A 17,075-nucleotide genomic window follows, 5' to 3' on the forward strand; every position below is an offset into this window, starting at 1 on the left:
GTGGTCTATAGTTCTCTTTGATATAACTAAAGTGGGTACAAATTGTAGGATCAATTCCTTGTATATCTTTTTAATCCCACTCAAAAGCGTGTTGATGACATTTGAGCAATTCAACAAGTGCCAACCTTTGAGTCTCTATGAGTTGATTGTTGATATTCAAATATTTATTTGGAGCAACTTCCACTTTGACAATAAGATCAACTTGAGATGCCTCAAAAAGATGAGAAGTGCAGACTTCCTATGACAACAGGGTATGCAATATATCAGTGGCTGCAGGAAAATCCGATGCTGCAATATTTGATGTTAACTCCTGCGACTACTGCTCCAGATTAAACTGATTTGCCAGAATTTTAGAGAGGATCAAATCATCATCCTAGATTCATATGAATGATTCTCTATTAATCACCATAAAATGATTGACAAAGTTGACATCCTCCTTGAATTCTTCTCCCACGTTAGGCCAAACAACTCGTTCTTGATCAAGTTGCGGCTGAGCAGGTGAATACAGAGCCAAAGTTTTAGTGGTATTTCCATAAGAAATAGTCATGTCCCATGAACGACATCCAATATATGCATCAGTTGTAGCAAGCTAAGGTCTCCCTAAAATAACCAGATATCCCCCCATTGTAGCTTTAGGAGACAGGATCATAAAATATGTAGGATATTTCCAAGAGTCTAAAGTAATGACAACATCTTCAATCATACCATCAGGTTGAATCGTAGAATTGTCAGCAAGTTGCAGAACTATAGGAGTAGGCCTGAGATTGGTTATGTTAGGTTTTGCATAATATCTCTTTTCATTACATTGATGGCTGCTCCTAAATCTATTAAGGCATTCTTTATCTGAGTGCCATTGATGACTATTTTCACAATAGGACTATCAGGGTCAAAATATTTAAGAATTAAAACTTTTCCCAACATAATATTAGCCAATTGACCCATTACATGCACTGTTTGCGGATCCTTTTTCCTTCTGCCAGGTTTCTTTAAACATGCCTCTTTAATTTCTTTGCCATAGATAGGGACATCCTTAATAGCTTGAAATAACAGAATTTTAACACATATGTGTTTTGGCTGATCTATGATATCAAAATTTATATCCTCCTATTGAGGAATCTCTTTAGCTTGCAACCTTTGAGGAAACGAGGGTATTTGCTGATTCTAAGGTATTTGGGTTGTTGGGCTAGATATTTCCTTTTCCTTTTGTATCTCAATTATAACTAGAGGGGACAAGTTAGGTAAAGTTATCCCAGATCTAAGCTGAATATCACTTATAGAAAGAGAATAAGTAGGGTATTGATTAGGATCAGTTGAATAAACTTGTTGTTGCTATTGAAGCTTGCTATTAGGATTTGGCATGGGTTAATTCTTGTGTGATTAGGATGGTTAGGAAGGAATCTACATTGAGCATCTCTTCTTCATCTATGCATGTAGATTCATAAGAATTACTTAAAACAATCTGAGTTATCAAAAATAACTATATTGAAAACTTAAAAATTCATCACTGTAATAGGTTCTTAGTTTGACACCATCCCCAATAACAACGCCAAAAATGTTCGCCTCACCAATAGGAACAATAACTAGAGCTAAAATCTCAACCCAAAGATTGGTCATTCATTCTGAGTAGCTATTATCTCCATGAATGAAGTTCATTTACTTGTCAACCCAAGGACGTATTACTTGAAATCAGTCTACATTGTATATGCACTAAGTTTTGTTTATAGTCATTCCACACTACTATAGCAACTAAATCTGTTTGAAATAAACAAGTAAAAACATAACAACTAAATGGTTACGAGAAATATTAACATTAATAGAAGATTCTAATCAAATAAGTGTTAAATAAGTTTTGAGCTGACAAATAGAAACTACTCTGTCTTCTTTGGCTATAGGAACAGTCACAAGATCTGGTTCCAGTGGCTGCAGGAACAGTTAGTCGCTAGAACATCTATTGCAACAAAGGGAAAACTTAATCTAACAAACACACATGAATATTCACCAAGTGGGGCCCCTTGGATGAGTGTATCTAGACTTCAAAGATGATTCTATATGTCATCAGAATAACATAGATTTTATCCATTGTTTTCAAAAGTCGATACAACACATGAAATGAAAGAAATGCTTCAAGTTCTAGAAAATGTTGTCTAACCTATTAGAAGAGGTGTGGGTCTTTATTTAAAATAAAACTATAACAAACTTCCTACTATCTAGATCATGCCCATGAAATGAGGCAGAAAACATTTATGACTGCTAACAGAAGAAGTTAATCCACAGAAAACGTGGAACTCAGCTAAACCACAACCAAGAATATAGCATGGCAGTGTTATTAGATTGATGTTTGTTGAAGACAAACATAAATGAATTTGGCATCACCTTGCTATTCCTTTTCCGATTCTTATGCACACCATCTTATCTATCGTTTTGAATGTTTAACCACCCTTGAATGTCTCCAACTTCTTTTATGACGTGATTCTCCATCTGGCTTGAAATAACCACTTTTGTAGAAACTCATTTATTCTGCATTTAAACAATAGAACATACAAGCATACATATATATATGTTTTCATTAATCATAACACTTATACATCCACACATGATATTACCTATAATAATCCGCATGGCAATAGGAATAATAGGTCAAAACAATATGGGGTTTAAAGGATTTAGTTATCATCAAGAATGCACATAGTCAAACTTTAATACATCACATGACTCAAACATTATCCCAATGTGTGACTTAAAACATAGCAAAAACTTATCAGTTATAGGAATAAAAGAGCTATTATTTCATCTCATCAATAAACCTGTACAAACTTTAACCATCAGACCTATCTTAATAAGGTGGATGGTTCTTAGATGCATGATAATGGGTGCTTGACATTTCACCATTACTTGAGCATAATCCCATTTTTCTCCATAATAAATATTGAGAACAAAGACTAAACTAATACTACTCCTACAACATAAAGGAAAAGCAGAAATGAAATGATTTTGATAATATATGGAACTAACTGAATTAGAACCTGCAAAGAAATGACCAGTGCCAAAGAGAGGGCATCAACGTTACATAAAAGTTCACCTATGTTGTTACATCCAAGCATGTCTTGAAAGTATTTTGAATGTTATTAACTTGTAATAACAAAACTACTAAAACAATATTCAAACATTCATACTTAATGATCCACCTGAAAACATACAAAATCTTGTTGCATCAATGAAAGCATTTACTCCATTCCATGAATAGAAAGCAATCAGAAAATGCAACTCAGAGAAGCAAATGTGCTTGAAGAATGACCATAATACTTGATTATTTCCTTCAAAGAAATATATATTTTCAGTTGGAGACAAACATTTGATAAGATAAAGTTGTTAAGCACATTTCAAGACATAGAAACTTCACAACTCAAATAAACTTTTAGATATCTGCACCTAACTAAGAAACACCTTACAATATCCTTTACAATATTGTCTTCCTTAGTAGAAAATCAGGGTTAGAACCCTTCAAAATGAGGAGAAAATAGAATAATTAGACAAGAGAGAAAGACCTATAAAAACCCTAAAGTGCATCACAACTTGACACATGTCTTAATTCATGTTGTCTTCAATTTTGAATCTGCACTTTCTCCTCCAAAATGGGTCTTCAACTTGCACTCAAAATCTGAATGTGACCTTTCAAAATTTAGAGAAAACAATTTGCAGTAGTTGTCGCATTCAACTTTGCTTGTCAACCAAAAATTTGCCACATTTGTATCACTGCAACCTTGCTAGAAATTTGGGCAAAATCAGAAAATTGCCACTTTGAGCACATGTCAACTCACTTTTGCTCACTTTGCCAAAGCTTGCTATATTTGGCTGTTGTCTGCTTTTGACTAAAAAAATCACTTTTGCACTTGCTCTTTGAAAGCTGAAAAAATTACCACTCCGGTGAAAGAAAAATTTGACCTTTTACCTCACAACCTGCCACTTGCTTGAAAATAGAAAAATCCTACCTTTGACTGAAAATGACATTTGAGACACACTTTGTGAAAACATTTCCTAAATAATTTTCATATCTCTTGAAAATGCTTCCTTGCTGCAACTCACAACTAAACTGAAATAATACCTTTTACCAAAATAATCTAGAAATATCCTATCACTGCTTCTTTCCCTTGATTTCACTTTTATATTTTACCCTGCTCTACATATGGAAAATAGTTCACCTCACTAAAGGAAAAAAATCTTACAGAGAAAATATTTTCCACTTTTCACATAACAGAAGTAAGATTCTTGCCAGACACTTTCTTTGGCCTGAAATATTACTCTCTGAATGTAGTTAACTTTCAGCCTTCATGTGAATGCACTTTCAACCTTTTCCTTAAAAAAATTCATATGGTAACTTCTCACCCAGTAACAACATTACATTGGTGAAAATATGTATCAGTAATAAGATGCCCCTCTTTAAATTACACCTTTATTTCCTCTGTCATGCACTTCCATCTGTATCTATGCATCTGCTACTTAGGCGTGTTGTGAAGCTCGTATGGCACATATCGAACCCCTCCTTCAACCATTAGGCTATTGGCTCACTTTGCCATCAAACAATACATTCCTACAAGGAGCATTAGATTGACACTGATCTTTGAAAATAAAACCTCAGGCATTTTCTTCAAATGACCTTCTATTATCTCACTTTATCGCCTCTAGTTCCTCCTTATTTTGGCCTTCCTTCAGCCAAGCCTCGGTGGATCATATAACAAGTGTGTGTTTCATACCCAAAACAAACATCCAGGAAGCACCACATGCATTCAATATTTTATTGCGACTTCCATTGGTGCCCGAGACCACTACTGAATCCCACCCCATGTGCAAGACTATGATGAACTCTGTTGCACTGCCACTGAAAATCTTCACAGTCAACATTGCTCATGGTCCATGGATGTCACCCCTACTTGGACAAATCGTAAACCCAAGGTGAACCTCATCTTTCAGTCTCGTTCTTCTTATGATTCCCTAAAAAATTTCCTTTTACATCTCGTGGCCCACGTTTGACTTTTACATTCGTTCTCATCTGTTATCCCACATGCATTTGCATGGTGTCCCGTTACCTCATGGGGTAAGAATTGCCCCTATGTCCATTGTTCCTCCCTACCCCGCGGGTCATATCTGTATCCCTTTATACCTTGTGGGATAAGGCAAAACGTGCTCCTGCCTGAGGATCTCTTATCCCGCGCTGACCTTTGCCTATTCTCTATGCATCACAGGATAACCATTTAACTCCTATCACTTGTCGGCTTATCTCGCACGAGCCCCAATCGGCACCAAATCTTGTGCAGGCTAAAAGAAAAAGAAAAATTCTTTGCTCCTATAATCCTATGCCACTTCGTATGGCCTCTTCTTGATATGCAGGACAAAAATATATGACTCTTTTAGATCTGCTTCTCCCATCCATTTTGTGGGGAATGTCGTTTCATCATATTTGAACTTTTAATAAAGTTGAACCCCAAACTTTTCTTTATCCTTATATACCTGCAGGAGAAGAATTTTTTAACCCCCAGGGAACTCATGAATTTGTTTTCTCATTGACTGTGCATGCGCCCACCAATTTTTGGAAGGGAGAAGTCAAATTATAGTTATGAAAATATGATTATCACTTTTCATTAAATCACTTAAGAAAATGATTTAATAAAACTTAACTCTCCCACTCAGGTTCACCACAATGGTTTTGTAATATCTCTTTTACCACTCTATGCATTTCTAATTGAAATATAATATTATTTAAATCAAAACAATTATAAATAATATATATTTAATTAAAAGGGCCTTAACTGATCTTATCATTAGTTGGGCCCCAAAGTGGGTCTAACTAAAAAAAAATCATTTCTGGACAATCGACTGATGAAAATGTTTTGATTCATTGTCCTGAAGTGTTCAGGATCTGAAAAACTGAATCTAGAATCTTTAAAAATGACATTTATTCAACTTTGATTTTTCTCAAAACACTTGAGTAGCTCCTTAAACAAGCTTTGAATCTTGAGAAAAACATCTGATTAGGGCCTACATGTTGGCATGCGGAAAGATTGTAAGACTTAGAATCTAGGGCACCTGACAAATCATCAATATGACAACTGAGTCAAAAGTTATTCACTTTCAAAGTTGCCTACTCATGCTTTTCTGAAACTGAACATGCTGAATCAACCTGAGTAGCCTCTGAAACTTGATTTGAAAAAATATCAAATCACCACTTCGGGAGCCACCACTTGGCACACTGACACATAAATATACCTTGAATGAGTGTGCAAGATGGTTTGACCTGATTATCTCACTTTTGAAATTTATTCACCCTCAAAGTTGGCTTCTTTGAAAATTCTGAACATGCTGCTCATGAAACCTTAAAAATGTTCATTTGGAATGGGCTTCAAAACGTGATCATACGACGAGCTGGGGGCCTACAAACTGGGCATCTGGTAGATAATTCTACAGAGAATCATGGGGTACAATTAATTTGAAATTCAGGTCAATTGAGCACAAAATATGAATTTTCAAAGTGGCCTTCAAACGTCTATTTGACCATGTTCAGATGCAAAACTGAACTTTTTGCAAATGGAATCAACTTTGAAAACTGAGCAAACAGATTCATGAGGCTAAGACACTTGGCATAGGGCTTCAAAAATTTTCAGGTAATCATGGGCAACTCTCCATTTGACTTGATGATCAATAAGCACAAAGATATAATGCCTCAAATAGGGCTACTCATAAAAATGTAGAAATGTGTAAAATGCAGACCTAACCTCAGGACCTCCAAAGGAGACTTCACAAATGCACCATAATTGATCTGAGGAAGATGAAAATAGGTATATGGAATCTCTATAAGGTGTATAATAATCCACCAAAGGGATTTTGTATGAAACTTCATTGATGCAAAATGACAAGCCCTCAAACTGAGCAACTTAAGCTTGTCTTGCAAGGTCAAATTGAGTGCAATTAGACAATTTTACATGGGACCTCGAAAATTAGGCATGAATTTTTGAGTCCCAATAGGGGCATCAAGTGTTCTATAAAAATAGTAACACAAACACCTCTATAAAAAGGTCTATAACCTTATCCAACACAAGGCATCATTGGGAGGTCAGAGAGAAGTAAAAGAAAAAGTACTGATAAGGGTTGAGAGTAACCTTCGAGAGAACTTTCAATATAAAGGAAACACTTATAAAATAAATTACAACCCATTGATTTCACAAATCATATATCTTCAAAACCATAGGTAAAGCCATTATGCAATGTAGATAGGAAGCAATTCGCAGCTTCAGACTTTCAAAGGTAGCATTCTAGGGGTCTAGAAGATATAGCAGTGATAATGGCAAAGGTTACTAGTGATACTCAGCCATCAATGAGGATACAACATGGAGGTCTTATTTCAAAGATTGAACAACAACCACTTTATTAGAGTCCACCAAATCACACTTCACAAAGGGCATATGCATGGATTTTCATAGAGACAATATAGAGATGACAACCTTGAAGAAAACCAAGAGAAAATTTAAGACCAAAATCTAAATATTCATGTTACAGAGATAGCCTTGAGGGATATCTATAGTGACTTAGTTGTTCCCAAAATGGTAAAAAACAACAAATATTCATAGAGCAAGAAACAACAAGCTAACGGGTTTATGGAGGAAATTTTTTTTCATCACCCAAAAGTCATCAAAAGACCACTAACAAAATAGTTACTGGCCATGGAGATCAGACCATTGTCATAAATATTGAAATACAACTCCAGATAACAATAGAATGCAAGCAAAGGGCCACAAATTGATCAAAGAGAAGAGCTAAATACATAATTCTTACCTTACCAGTATCTCCCCTATAGAGAGCTTTGATAAATCTTCAAAATAATAAAGATTTCGAGCTTCAGAAGTGCATAGTGTTCAGAATCCTAAGCTCCAACATGGTAGCACCCAAAGAAGATCAAACAACAAATGAAGAAAAGATAAGTTGTTGGTAGTAGGCTAGCATCCCTCGTGGGAATTCACGACATGGTTTAACAACCTCCTGTGGATTCTATAAGTCTAGTGGTTGTATCGAGCATTGACAGGTCGATCTTTTGGTGCAACAACAACCCTAGCTTGTAATAACTGGTATCAAAAATTGGTCACAGGTTCAAATCATGTAGGTTACGGTGAGTGACACTGGGAGGGGGATTGTTGACAATGGGCGAGCATCCCTCATGGGGATTTGCGACATGGTTTAACAACCTCCTGTGTATTCTATAAGTCTAGTGGTTATATCAGGCATTGATAGGTCGATCTTTTGGTGCAACGACAACCCTAGCTTGTAACAAGTGATACCAATTGTTGGAATCCAATAACACTGAGAAAGGGGGGTGAATCAGTGTTATACTAGAATGATCAATTTTAGCCTTATTAAAACATGCATACACCAGCCGGTATACTGGTACATACATAATTGAAAGAAGTAAAGAAACCAATAAGCCAATCACATAAATGAGAACCATAACACACAGAATTATACGTGGAAAACCTCAAAGAGAAAAAACCACTGTGGGATTTGTGACCCACAATATCAATTCACTGGCCATATGAAGAGATATTACAAAATAGAGGGGCTTGCACTTGCAAGAAGGCTTACAGCCTAGAGCACACTGCTCAATCACAAAAGGAGCCTCACTGACTACATATAAATCCATACTACAATCTGGAGAAGTGTTGAACTGCAAAAGATAGCATCTTGTATGCCTGAATACAGTTCCGGTTAAGCTCTGTCGGTTCCGGTCTAAAACCCTAAACCCTTTACCGAAATAACCCTTACATAAATATCCTCACATACATAATCTCTCTAATATATTTCACATCTCCTTCCTAATACATATTCACATTATATCAAATCCACATATATCCCAATACAACTACAATATCAAAATGATCTTAATCCAACTGACCTATATACCCTATACAACTTATCATGCCTTATGTTGGCTTACAAAGATAATCAATATACATGTTGGCTAGATAACTACAATATCAAAATTTCGATGTTGGATCCAAGAGATGCCAACCTCCAATACCGATAACCTTACTCTAAACCTTGTGGGCCTACATTGCCGATAACCTAAGAATTCCTTCTATCATGTTGGTGCCTGTCGGTACACAAGTGAACCAAAACATGAAGCCAAAACAAGATACCATGTTTCCATCAATGGCAACATAGTGAAACCAACCAATTGAGTGTCAGTTGCTAATAAAAGTGTTTTATCTTTTTACCTTTTTGTAAGGAGCTTGAAAGATGCTAAGCCTTTAAAGTTTTAAAAAAAAAAAATGCTTTATTTTCATTTTTATGTTGTGGACCTCCTCCATTTTTTTTTTAATTCTTCTAAGTGTTTTTGAACACTTATAAAGATCTAGGTCAATTAATTCCTATTTAGGGTTTCTAATCAAAAGCTCTTTTATTTTTGTCATTCATTTTTGTAAATCTTTATTTTAAAAGTGATAAACATAAATCACTTTGAATAAATGATATTTTTGAAATTCAAATAGAAGAGGACAAGTGTTAATGAGAGATAAACCAAGGAGGAAGAGTTAGTTAAGCATTTGTTTAGCTTCAGCCAAATAAGGGAATGTGGCCACCTAATTGGCAGTTTAGCTTCAGCCAAAGAGTCCAAGTGGTTGGAGTATGGATCAAAGAGGATTTGTAGGCATGTGACTCCTTATTCCTTGTAGTTACATCCCTTTTTTGGAGGGATTTTCAGTTGCATCTGACCTCTTGGAGTAGTTTGCAAAAGCAGGACTCCTTGTACCTATTTGGAGAAATTTTCTTTTAGTCACATGCTTGATTTAAGGGAGAGCGTGCAGTTGTTGACAACATATCTTTTTAGGAGCCAAAATTCAAAATTTGAATTTTGGAACCTTTTGTATAGGTCACTTCTCTTTTCTCATTTTTTCTCTAGTTCTGAGTTTGTACCTTGTGTGGCAGCAAATATTCATACTTTGTAACTCATTTCTTGTGAGTTCTTCAGATTTGTAATGCAGATATGTCCTAGTTTTCAATAAAGAAGCTTGTTCTCCTTCTCCATTATTCTTTGTTCCAAGTATTGATTGTGAGTTTTATGATATAATATTGTGTTATCCTTTATTTTTATCAAATTCCTTCAATGTTGAATGCAAAGAATATCATGTCATAATGCAAGTGTGTGTAAGTGTTTTCATTCTTTCAGATCAATTTTGTGAGAACATCATTGTTCTCCTTTTTGTAAACATCATAAAGTCAAAGCCTTTCATGAGAATCATTTTTGCAGAGGCATGAATAATAGAGTTGTGAGATTGCATAGTTTCATTTGTTGAGTTATCTTGTGAGTTTAAAAGGAAAATTCAAATCATTTTTCAGTTGGTGAATCACCTAGTAGTTTGATTTTTCAATTTTTTCATATCCTCCTTCCCCTTTTCTTGAGTATTTCAGTTAGTTTTAGGTTATTTAAAGGGAGCCAACCCATAATCTAGAGGTCTACTCTCGTCATAGGATACCCATAGCCTGAGAGTATTCCAATGTTTCATGGGATTGTAGAGTTTTAAAACTTGGCATTGACTGCAAATCCCAGTGACAACAATTTTTTTGCACGCCCGGTGGGACTGTTGGACTATTTATTTAGTTCATAGAAGGCCACCTTGGTTGTTGTTTTTTATGTGAGCAGCAATGATTCCTGCCTTTGGAGGCAATAAATCATCACACCTAGTGACTCAAGGTTCAAATCAATTGGTTCAAAGATCAAGTGTTGGTATATTTCCAAATTAATTCTTCCATTTTAATTTCCAGCTCTATATATGATTAAAGATGTCAAGTTTTCATGGAAATACTTATTATTACCCTCCATATCATGAGAATGTAGCTCCCACACCTCCTTATTGGTCATATCCTAATAGCCACAATGCTAGTTTTATCCCAAAGAACCCTAGTATAACAACAAATCAACATACCCAATGTGCATACCACCCACCCAACCCTACTCTATCTTTCAATCAACCCCAAAATGATGATTTTGGAGTTATTGATGTCAAGAATATATTTCTATATTTTAACAAGAAGATGGATGGTATCAAGAGACAATAGAAATTTGATTTACAATAGGAGGAGCAAGCTTATCAAGAATATATTCATGAACAAAAAGAGTTAGCTCTTCAAGCCCAACTTCAAAAGAAAGAATTGGTGGAAAAATGTAGGGAGTTTGCAAATCAATTAATAGTATAGAAAAATCAATATGAAGAAAACCTGGAAAAAGAACTTGCAGTAAAAGATGAGAAAATGAAGGTCTTGCTTGCTCAGGTACAGAGGCAGGAACCTCAATCAACCTTTTGTGCTCCAAGTCAACTTGTGAAGGGAGAGGTTCGTGAGCACAAGTTTCCAAGTTTTAAAAAAGACTTACCTTCAAATTCCTTAATGCCACATAGTAAGCCTCTTTATGAACCTCCTACCCTTTATATTCCAAGTTGGAAAGGGTCATCTTTTCCACCTTGCAAGATTCCTCCATCAACCATACAAATGGAACGATGCCTTAACATACAAAAAGTAGGGGAAGAGAATCCCATTGATCAGGATAGCTTACTTCTTTGGGAGAAAATTAGAAATGCACATCCTTTGCATTTAGCTATAAGGTGTTACCAATTGCAGTGACAAAAGACTGAACAGGAGTAGACCACGCAAGATGGATCTTCCATTGCTTTTGCCAATGATCCTCTCACTTCTACTAAAAATTGTCCAAATGTAACAATAGCTTTAGAACAACTAGAAAATGGAGCATTGGACTATGTTGAAGAGAAAGAGATCGTACACATTTCAATGCCAACAAATCAGTTGGGACAACAAGGCAAAGGTAATGATGTTGAAGTTTTTGATTTCATAGTTGATGAACTTCCTTGTTATTATGATAAAGATGAAGTAATTGTGCATACATCAATCAAAAATCAAGTACTTGAGTAACATGAAGAAGAAGATGATGATCTTGTGCAAGAGGTTGTTGTTCAAATTGAAAAAATTCTCAAATCCTATACTTTAAGAGACCATTGTTGATATTTTATCAAGGCCTAATGAGAGCTGCATTAAGCCTAAAATCAGTCCTCCTAATCAGAGAAGTGAAGAAGACATTGAGGAGGACATGTTTTGGAATGACTTAGAGGCTTTGTGTACTAGTTGGGATGCCAAACCAACACCTCTAAGTGAGGTTAGCAATGAACATGTTGAGGAAGTTATCATTTTTTCACCAAGTCAGTCACATAAGATAGAGCTTTCCAACTAGTAAGATGATAAGATGGTAGTCCATGAGCAAGACATCAATAAGGAAAGCCCGAGCTTTGTCCTTACAAGAGGCTATCCTATTAGGTATTCAACCCAGATGGAGTTCAATAAAGCACCGACACATGAAGCTTTAGTTGGAAATTGTGTCAAGGATGCAATTGTAGCTAGATAAGAGTTCGTCCAACTCTCTTATCCTCTTTGGGACAACAATACATATGATCTATTTGATTAGGTAGGTGGACTTGTTCATCTCTTTTAAGAGATAGTACTTCATCTTGTTGGACTTTTTTGTGTCTCATTTATCATTAATTGTCCTTAAGCATGCAAGTCATTGTAAATTGAGAAGAAAGGGTAGCTAAGTCATCCTATAAATGTTTTTGTTTAAGTAGTTTTGTCTTATTGTTAGTGTAGGATAGGTTTTTAGTTGTAGTTTTCATTTCCCTAAGTGCCTCTTGTACAATTTTGAAGGAGTAATAAGGATCATACTGTTGTAATCCATTGTAGTTATAAAAGGAATGTATCCATTATATGAAACAAATAATTTAGATATTCTTTGTCACACACAACAAGTATCTCCTCCTTATAGCTATAATTAATTGTTATAGTTTGCAATGAATAGAGGGTATTTTGTTGTTTCTGGGACCTAATTTGTTGATTACACATGTATAATTCATGACAGTAAGGTGTTAAGCATATTTCCATAAACCACACACATGTACTCAACAGATTAGGAGTGTTTTATAGAGAAAGGTGAGTTGCAACACTACTATGAAATGTGTTACTGATTTTTTAGCAAGCTACAATGACTATGTGCCCAATGGATAGGATTAGGCAACTGGTCAAGATGTTTAGTAGGCAAACATATAGCAGATGTTGCTAGAAATGTTACCTATTTTCGCTAATAATCTCAATCGGGTAGAGATTTCATGTTTTTTAACAAATAGTAAGGTACATTTTATTATGTTGAATCACATTCATTTGCATAAAGAAAGAACAAAAGATTACTATCACATTTGCAGATGCATAAGAGAAAGAACATAATTTTTTTCAAAAAAGTTATGCTTATTGATAATGTAGATGAATGATATCTCACATAAGTTTTGAGACTAACTCTTATAGTGCGTATGAAGGAAAACATTATGTATTTGTAGATGCAAAGTAAATGTAAAATGCACATAAGGAAGGGTGAATCATCATTGCCTAAATGACGAGTCCTAACTAAGTAGCCTTGTGTAATCTTGAGTCTTCTGCCCAACCTGCATCCAATTGTTTGTTCCTTGTTGCTCCATGCCTACATCTAAGAGAGAAAATGTTGTTAGAGAAATGAAGGTCATCATTCGTTATATGCACATGCACCTACAAACATATAATCCATTCATGTGAATTATAATAGTTAGCATGACATATAAGATCAGGAAAGCAAATATCAGATCAAATCATCAGGAAAAATCATCATGTGCACTATTTTATCTAACATGTTTGCTTCTTGTGCAGGTATAGATCAAAATTTTATTACTATTTTTTTCATCAAATTACAACATGTGGGTTAAAATGCAGCTCCCACAAGGGTTGAACTCAACATGCTGAGTTATCAAATAATGAGCTCATTTGAGCTTATTTAACAGGGAAATACAATGATCAAGATGAAACATTATCTGAAATAATCATTAATAGCATACAATAACCTAATTATGTTAGGTCCCGGAGACAACTGAGAGGGGGGGGTGAATCAGTTGTCAAATAAATTCAAACCAAAAAACAACTTAACCAACCTTAATGCTTAATACCGGTAAACCAAACTTTATGTCGGTAGATAGTTTATCAGTTAATTGTAGTACTGGTAAAGATTAATGCATGAAGTAGAAAGACAATAACATCCACAACATATAACACCAATATTTGTACGTGGAAACCCTATAAGGGGAAAAACCACGGTGGGAAACCTTACCCACAATCAGATGATACTACTGTAGATAGTATGTGTATACAAATGGAGTCTGCACATGCAAAGAGGCCCAGCGCCTAGAGCTCACTGCTCAAACACAAATAGGAGTCACATTGACTACAATTGGATGGTAAAATCCAATAATGATGTACTACTCAAAATAGCATCTTCATATGCTGGATTCAGTACTGGTTCAGTTCTGATATGCCTTCACAAAAACCTTGCTTCACCTTCAAATGATGTCTACGTGTATAGCTCTGCTTAATCTTGCATATACCTTCTTACAAAATCTTTTTCCCAATCACATTTTGATCTTACAAATAAGATCTTACATATATACCATAACCAAGGACCAATTTTAGTAGGTCGGCTCTAAGAGATATTACAATAAAATCAATTTACAAGTAAATCAATAATCGATGCAATAACCGATTCAACATGTCAGCTTAATGCATTTACAACAATAATAAATCATCTCCAAAGCATGTCATGCTGATCTGGAATAGATAAGCCTACTGGTGCTTATTCTAGACCTACTTGTCGGTAACAACAAATATGCAAGTACAAATATACCAATGAACAAATCTCCAAGACAAAGTGTCCAAATGATGTCTTCAACATAACCAAGTGTTTTCCATGTCATTCCAAGTGCCTATGAACATTATATCTCATCGATGTACCAGATACTAGTGATTGTGTACAAGTCACTTGCTTGCCAGTGAACATTGTCGATTCTTCAAAGTGCCAGAGTTGATTGTTGACATCAATGAAAAAACCATGTCAACATATCCAAAATACCAACAAAGTATAGGTCTGTAAAGAAGAATCCAATTAAGTCCAACAAATAGGTACTGTGAAGTTCATTAATGAGTAGTCATCAAATCTTCCAAAATACATAATGATCACAAGTAGAGAAGGCAATCCTCATAGAAACAAGCTCAAAGTTGTGAAATCATTGTAGTAGTCAACAATGAAATAAGAGAGGCCACAAACACTGATAAATACAATCATAGATCTCAAGAATACTCCCACTATGGATGACCTTCAAAGATAAATTACCAAATGGAGGACTAAGATATTATTCAAACTCCTTAAAATAGATATGTGCATGATATGGTTGTGTTTTTACTAATAGTCAAGGGTTGTAAGAACAATAAAATCAATAATAGTCCAATAGCATTAGTTATAGCAATCATAGTGCTCATCAAGCCTAAAAAATAGTGAACTATTTGATCAACAAATATAATAGACATGAATAGTCTTATCACAGTCATGGGGATCTTGTTGGAATCAATGAACACTGAGAGGGGGGGGGGTGTGAATAAGTGTTCTGCTATTCACAAATTTATTTAATTGTTTCTTAAACCACTGGATGAACAAGAATGAAAGTAAAGTGTAGAAACATAAACCAATCAACCACAACAATATAACACCAGGATTTTTACGTGGAAACCCGAAAAGGGAAAAACCACAGTGGGACTTGAACCCACAATATTATTATACTATGATTAGAAGTATGATAATATTACAAAAAGGGAATGCACTTGCATTGATGCTCAATGCTTATAGCTCATTGCTCAATTACAAATGAGGGCTACAACCTGGAGGAAAGCTCACTACCTTACAAGTGATTATAATTTATTACAATTATGATTGAGCTGAGTAATAACATCTACATATTCTAAATAGTTGTTCTGGTTAGGCTCAATTAGTCTTCTGCAACTGTTCTTCTTATCTGCTCTGGTCTACTACATTGTCAAATACCGAAGCACCAAATCTGCAAATAACTTCGAACAATTACACATACAATATTCGCACACTCGCACTATATCTCTTATATATATCTAATAATTAAAAATCATCATACAAGTCTATATTATATATCTGCACCACCAAAATAGATCAATTCCCATGGCTCCCAAAAACCACATAACACGCAACATGAAATGTGCACCAACAAGTTGGCTCAATTCAACCACAAATCCATACGTGGACCTAAAAAACATGATAACAAGATTCATAGACGTCATCTCAATCACCTCAAACTTGAAATCAATCACCGAAATCATCCCAAAGATTCTACATCACACGTTATATTAAAATAGTTTTGATCTACCAAAATTACCAGTTATCGGACCTCCAATCTTGCTCATGAATCAACACCAAATACTAGGATTACACAATAAACTAGCTCAAACCTCTAATCATCTGTATCTAACACCGTGACCAAAATTGTGCAAGAAAAAACAAGATTTACACACTAAACTCATACTCTGTTGGATACGTGTTCCACCTTCCAGACTTATGCCCAACTTCTGGTAAATCAAAACTACGCATACTGGATATAATTTCTGAACTGATTTGCCATCAATGACAACCCCTAAACATCTCTCAAGCATTAGTCTTTACCAAAATAGTGTCTCTTGCCAACAGATCCAAATATCATATCCTAGTGCCAAAGATATAAGAGAGATCAATCATTAGCAGACATACCTTGCAATCAAGGTCTTTCAACTTTCAGGAAATAGTACAGTTCAAAGCCAAAGTCATAGAGGTCTGCATCATTGTCAAGAGACATAGTTAGCCCATTATAGACTATCATAGAGGGCACACCAAGCCAGATGACAGAGAAATAATAGTCACATCTAAGAAGCAACAATGTTTGTATTGATGCTAGATAGTAGATCTCATTAGTATTGTTTAGTGAAATAGTCATGGCAAAGGAGATTCCATATATCATTGTTATCAAAAGCAGTGATGAGGGTATAATGAGATAGTAAAAGGAAAGCATGACAGTCATTACCCAAAGTGCAGCCCTAGGACAATCATCATGGAGTTGCAATGATATTAG

Source organism: Cryptomeria japonica, chromosome 8, assembly GCF_030272615.1.
Source record: "Cryptomeria japonica chromosome 8, Sugi_1.0, whole genome shotgun sequence".
In the NCBI taxonomy this organism is placed as follows: domain Eukaryota; kingdom Viridiplantae; phylum Streptophyta; class Pinopsida; order Cupressales; family Cupressaceae; genus Cryptomeria; species Cryptomeria japonica.